We start from the raw sequence: 7,441 nt of genomic DNA, 5'->3' as shown, positions 1-7,441 counted from the left end.
TGGGCGTATAAATACAAATAAATACAAACTCTTGAATTTGGAGCTGATAATAATCATGGGGTGGGGTTCATATGGGGTCACTCTGGGGGGCTTCCTCCGCTGCTACCCTGGGATGCCATCTAGAGGTTCCCTCATCAGCGGATGATGATGATAATGAGAGAGTAGAGGAGTAGAGGAAAGTGTCATCCTCTTCTCCCTCGCTGGCAGTCTCAGTATTGGAGGCAAGCATGGCGTATGTCTCTTTAGCTGAGTATAGTCGTTGGGATGGATGGGCCATTTTTATTTTATTGGGGTGTGACGTTTTATTTAGTATGAGGGGTGTGTATGTAGTGTTTTCACACATGAAGAAGCTTGTAATAAATTTGCACAAAAATAGGCTTTTCTGCAAAAAAAAAACTTGCAGTGCAAACTGAGCAGACACGATCAGTAACGGACACTACTGATCGGTGCTCAGTGGTTGCAAAATGCACGTATGCAGATGGTGCGTTCGTTCAAAATTCTATATATATGTATATATATATATATACTAGCAGAAGGACCCGGCTTCGCACGGGTATATTTCATCTATTTTTATGTTTCCGTGTGTCGTAAAAAGATATCAACAGTTTCCCCCATAACAGTGACCTCTACAGTACCCGCCCCTTTAACAATGACCTCCTGTCACGGATAAAGTTAGCAGATAGCTGGAACATATAAATAAACGAGTGACTGGCTTGATCCCAAACTAAGGAGCTTATAGGTGAGCCCTATAAAACCCCTAAGAGCTCTCCCTGACTGCTATGCACATGCAAGGGTCTGTATGGTAGACGATTGCATGCCCGCGTACCTAATACCGTGTGACACCTGAAAACCCTATAATAGTGAGGGGACACGACCACCGGCTCCCTGCACTTAATACGGACGGAGTCAGGGTCACCTAGAATCAAGCCAGCAAGGAAACACAATAAAGTAAAATACTTATCTGAACAAACAGCAGAAGCAGCCTCCAGCAGTGAACACTTCATCCAGGAAGTAGTATAAACCGCAAAGTGAGGCAGTATGGGAGGGATTGTAAAGGAAGACGATTAGTTGAAATAAGTGACACCTGGCAGAAGGAAAGGAGATGAGAAAGTGAAACCAAAACAAAGAACATCATACAAGAGGTAGAGAAGAACATCTACCAGATCTTCTCATAGAACTGGCGGTGACAGTACCCCTCCCTCTACGGGTGGACTCCGGACACTCAGAGCCCACCTTCTCAGGATGAGACCTATGGAAAGCCCTGATGAGACGAGTGGCCTTAATGTCCGCCACTGGGACCCACATCCTCTCCTCAGGACCATAACCCTCCCAATGAACGAGGTACTGAAGAGAACCGCGGATAATGCGAGAATCCACAATTCTACAGACCTGAAATTCAAGATTACCATCAACAATAATCGGAGGAGGGGGCAAAGAGGAGGGTACAGTGGGTTGGACATAAGGTTTTAATAGGGACTTGTGAAAAACATTATGGATCTTCCAAGTCTGAGGAAGATCAAGACGGAAGGCAACGGGATTGATGACAGACAAGATCTTGTAAGGCCCAATAAACTTAGGACCCAACTTCCAGGAGGGAACCTTCAGTTTGATATTCTTTGTAGACAACCACACCAGATCACCAACATTCAGGTCCGGACCAGGCACACGTCTCTTATCCGCCACACGCTTATATCTCTCACTCATCCTCTTCAGATTACCCTGAATCTTTTGCCAAATAAATGACAAAGATGAGGAAAATCTCTCCTCATCAGGTAAACCAGAAGACCCCTCTCCAGAGAATGTCCCAAACTGCGGATGAAACCCATATGCACCAAAAAATGGTTACTTATCAGAGGACTCCTGGCAACGGTTATTTAAAGCAAACTCAGCAAGGGACAAAAAATAATAGCAATCCTCCTGATTCTCCGCCACAAACAGAGCAGATATGTCTCCAGATTCTGATTGACGCGTTCGGTCTGACCATTCGACTGCGGGTGAAAAGCAGAAGAGAACGACAACCGAACCCCCGAGCGAGAACAGAAGGCCTTTCAGAATCTGGAAACAAATTGCGTGCCCCTATCAGAAACGATGTCTGAAGGAATGCCATGCAATTTAACAATATGATCAACAAACGCTTGCGCCAGCGTCTTAGCATTGGGTAACCCAGGAAAGGGAATGAAATGTGCCATTTTTGCTAAAACGGTCCACTACCACCAGAATCACAGTCTTCCCCGAGGAACGAGGCAGGTCCGTAATGAAGTCCATGGACAGATGCATCCAAGGACGGGAAGGAATGGGTAACGGGAGGAGAGAACCCGATGGCCGTGAATGAGGGACCTTGGCACGAGCGCAGGTCTCGCAGGCTGCCACAAAACCCTCAACCATCTTACGAAGAAGAGCCGGCCACCAGAATCTCCGAGCAATGAGATCCACTATGGCTCTACTCCCCGGGTGCCCAGCAAGGACAGTATCATGGTGCTCCTTAAAAACCTTGTGTTGTAAAGCGAGAGGCACAAACAACCTCCCAGGAGGACAAAGATCAGAGCCTCTGCCTGGGCTGCCTGAACCTCTGCCTCCAAATCAGGATAAAGAGCAGAGACGACCACCCCTTCAGCCAAAATGAGACCCGGGTCTTCAAAGTTCCCCCCTCCCGGAAAACAACGTGACAGGGCATCCGCCTTCACATTTTTAACCCCAGGGCGGGACATAACAACAAAATTAAACCTAGAAAAGAACAAAGACCATCTGGCCTGTCTCGGGTTCAGACGCTTGGCCGATTCCAAGTAGGCCAGATTCTTATGGTCGGTAAACACGGTAATAGGGTGTCTGGCTCCCTCTAACCAATGGCGCCATTCCTCAAAAGCTAATTTGATGGCCAACAACTCCCTATCTCCCACATCGTAATTTCTCTCTGCAGAGGATAGTTTCCTTGAGAAAAAGGCACACGGTCGCCATTTGGCAGGAGAGGGACCCTGAGATAAGACCGCACCCACACCCACCTCAGAAGCATCTATCTCAACAATAAAGGGTAGAGAGACATCAGGTTGTACCAAAATGGGAGCGGAAGCCAAACTTTCTTTAATACTAGAAAAGGCTTTAAGCGCATCTACCGACCACGAGGAAAAATCCACCCCCTTTTTAGTCATATCAGTGAGTGGCTTAACAACAGAAGAATAATTCAAAATTAACTTTCTGTAATAATTGGCAAAACCCAAAAACCGCATCAGCGCCTTCTGATTCTCAGGAAGCTCCCAATCAAGCACAGCGCGGACCTTCTCAGGGTCCATGCGAAAACCAGAAGCGGAGAGAAGAAAACCAAGAAATTGAATCTCCAGAACCGCAAACACACATTTTTCCAGTTTAGCGTATAATTAATTCTCCCGCAGAATCAGCAAGATCTGAGAGCGGAGCGGGAGAAATCAGGAGAAAAAATCAAAATGTCATCTAGATACACCAGTACAAATTTCCCCATTAAATGATAAAAAATGCTGTTCACAAAATGTTGGAAGACGGCTGGAGCATTCATCTAACCAAAGGGCATAACCAAATTCTCGAAATGACCCTCAGGGGTATTGAAAGCCGTCTTCCATTCGTCCCCTTCCCTGACCCTGACTAGGTTGTATGCCCCTCTTAAATCCAACTTAGAAAAAACTTTAGCCCCAACAATCTGGTTAAACAGGTCTGGGATCAGAGGAAGCAGATATGGGTCACGAATCGTGATACGGTTCAGCTCCCTGAAATCCAGACAAGGTCTTAAAGAAGCATCTTTTTTCTTAACAAAAAAAACCCAGCGGCAACAGGTGACTTCGAGGGTTGGACGTGTCCCTTTCTCAGGCTCTAAGAGATATAAGTACGCATAGCGACTCTTTCAGGTTGGGAGAGATTGTATAGTCGTGATTTTGGCAGCTTGGCGCCTGGGATGAGATTAATAGGGCAGTCGTACTCCCGGTGAGGGGGCAACTCCTGGACACCACTCTCGGAAAACACATCCGAAAATTCAGAGAGAAAAGATGGCACAGTCTTGGTAGAAACCTCTGAAAGAGACGCCGTGAGGCAATTCTCTGTGCAAAACTCACTCCAACCATTTATTTGCCTTGCTTGCCAATCAATGGTGGGGTTATGTTTAGTGAGCCAGGGTAGCCCCAACACTAGAGGAGTAGGTAATCCGCTTGAGACGAAACATGACATATCCTCAACATGAACATCACCCACAGTCAAACGGATATTGTGAACTATGCCCTTTAATGATCTTTGAGAAAGTGGAGCGGAATCGATAGCAAAAACAGGTATATCCTTTTCCAAAGTGCATACCTGGAAACCATGCGTTGTCACAAACAATGTTCTTGCTGTCTAGCGCCACCCTCGCAAGTAGGAGAAAACGGGAACTACAAGCAAATGGCAAACCTTCAATTTCCACATCAACCTTGCCAATAGTAGCAAATGGAAAGTTTTTAGAGTTTTTTTTTTGTTTTGTTTTGTTTTTATTACCCTCAGAAAACGCCATGAATCTCCTAGAGAGGCAAACATTAGCCAAATGATTTATACCCCCACAACAGAAACAAACCCTCCTCTGAGAGCTGAATCCTCTACTATCAGAGGCAAGCAAACCCAGCTGCATGGCCTCCTCCTCAGAGGGGATTGAGACAGACTGAGACCGCTGCACACTGAATGAGACAGCTCCACTGTCCTTGGGCTGAATATGACAGGAAAGAGTAGTCTCCTCTCTCTCTCTAAGATGCCTGTCAATACGAACAGCTAGAGACATGGCTGACTCTAACGACGCTGGTCTCTCATGAAAAACGAATGCATCTTTCAATCTTTCCGAAAGACCATGGCAAAATTGACTTCGGAGTGCAGCATCATTCCAACCAGTATTAGCTGCCCATCTCCGAAATTCAGAACAATATATCTCTGCGGACTGTTTACCCTGGCATAAAAGACGCAGTTTAGATTCAGCCAGAGCAATACGATCCGGGTCATCATATATCTGCCCCAGGGCTACAAAAAATTCATCCACCGATCGGAGGGGCCGTGCCCCCACCGGCGGCGAAAAGACCCAAGACTGAGCGTTATCCCTGAGCAGCGAGATGATGATCCCCACCCTCTGCTCCTTATCACCAGAGGAATGGGGAAGTAGGCGAAAATTGAGTTTGCAAGCCTCTCTAAAGCAAACGAAATTCTCACTACCCCCGGAGAACGTATCCGGGAACGAGATCTTAGGCTCGGAACAAACTCCATGAACGCCAGCAGAACCGGTCACCTGAAACTGAGACACAGTTTTACGGAGATCTGCTACCTCCAGCGAAAGACTTTGCATGCGGTCAATCAAGGCTGAAACCGGATCCATGCTTAACCCCTTAAGGACGCAGGGCGTATCGGTACGCCCTATTTCCCGAGTCCTTAAGGACTCAGGGCGTACTGGTACGTCCTAACTTGAAATCAGTATTCCGGCGCCCCAGGGGTTAATCAGAACGGGATTTTGGCTGAAATTATTGTGCCGGCATCCTGTGACAACGCCAGGGGGGGTCATGTGACCCCCCCGTGTCGGCGATCGCAGCAAACCGCAGGTCAATTCAGACCTGCGGTTTGCTGCGCTTTTTGCAGTTTCTGATCCCCGCGGGGATCAGAAACTTTTGAGTGCCTAAAATCAATATTTTTCACCCCCCCTGCACCCCTGCACGATTTGATGCCAAGGGGTGGTGCGGGGGGGGGTGTCGCATGCGGTGGGCGCGTTGCGGGAGCCGGGCGGTGCGGCAGGCGGGATCGCGATCCCCCGCCCGCCTCCCCATGAATGATCGTTGGCTTCTAGTGGTTATACCAGGGTGCCAGCACATTGCTGGCACCCTGGTATAAACGGCTGACATCTGTGCAGATGTCAGCCGTTTAACCCTTTCCATACCGCGGTCCGTACGGACCGCTGTATGGAAAAAGTTAACTGTCATCGGTCAGGGAGCTCCCTCCCTCTCCATCGGGGGGCTGCTGTGCCTTTGCAGCCCCCCGATGGAGAGGGAGAGAGCCCCCCGACAGCCCCCCTTAGCCCTGTGCTTACCCTTCCCCGTCTGCGAAGTTCTGAGCAGACAGGGAAGGTTCCCATGGCAACAGGACGCCGTCTCAGGCGTCCTGCTGTCCATGGTGCTGAACAGATCTGTGCTAAAAGCATAGATCTGTTCAGACAAAGTGTAAGTAAAATACAGTTCAGTACAATATATATTGTACTGTACTGTATTCTACAGACATCAGACCCACTGGATCTTCAAGAACCAAGTGGGTCTGGGTCAAAAAAAAAAGTAAAAAAAAGTGAAAAAAGTTAAGATAAAAAAAAACATTCATCACTGAATAAAAATTAAAAAAATAAAATACACTACACATATTAGGTATCGCCGCGTCCGTAACGACCTGATCTATAAAACGGTCATGTTACTTTCCCCGGACGGTGAACACCATAAAAATAAAAAAATAAAAACTATGAGAAAATTGAAATTTTGCCCACCTTACTTCCCAAAAAAGGTAATAAAAGTGATCAAAAAAGTCACATGTACGCCAAAATAGTACCAATCAAACCGTCATCTCATCCCGCAAAAATCATACCCTACCCAAGATAATCGCCCAAAAACTGAAAAAACTATGACTCTCAGACTATGGAAACACTAAAACATTATTTTTTTTGTTTCAAAAATGAAATCATTGTGTAAAACTTACATAAATAAAAATAAAGTATACATATTAGGTATCGCCGCGTCCGTATCGACCGGCTCTATAAAAATATCACATGATCTAACCCCTCAGGTGACCACCGTAAAAAATAAAAAATAAAAACGGTGTAAAAAAAGCCATTTTTTGTCATCTTACGTCACAAAAAGTGTAATAGCAAGCGATCAAAAAGTCATATGCACCCCAAAATAGTGCCAATCAAACCGCCATCTCATCCCGCAAAAAATGAGACCCTACTCAAGATAATCGCCTAAAAACTGAAAAAACTATGGCTCTTAGACTATGGAGACACTAAAACTTTTTTGGGTTTTAAAAATGAAGTTATTGTATAAAACTTACATAAATAAAAAAAATTGTATACATATTAGGTATCGCCGCGTCCGTGACAACCTTCTCTATAAAATTACCACATGATCTAACCTGTCAGATGAATGTTGTAAATAACAAAAAAAAAAAACGGGCCAAAAAAGCTATTTCTTGTTACCTTGCCGCACAAAAAGTGTAATATAGAGCAACCAAAAATCATATGTACCCTAAACTAGTACCAACAAAGCTGCCACCCTATTCCGTACTTTCTAAAATGGGGTCACTTTTTTGGAGTTTCTACTCTAGGGGTGCATCAGGGGGGCTTCAAATGGGACATGGTGTCAAAAAAACCAGTCCAGCAAAATCTGCCTTCCAAAAACCGTATGGCATTCCTTTCCTTCTGCACCCTGCTGTGTGCCGGTAC

Source organism: Bufo bufo, chromosome 2, assembly GCF_905171765.1.
Source record: "Bufo bufo chromosome 2, aBufBuf1.1, whole genome shotgun sequence".
Lineage (NCBI taxonomy): Eukaryota > Metazoa > Chordata > Amphibia > Anura > Bufonidae > Bufo > Bufo bufo.
Note: the sequence above shows the minus strand (reverse complement) of the source record.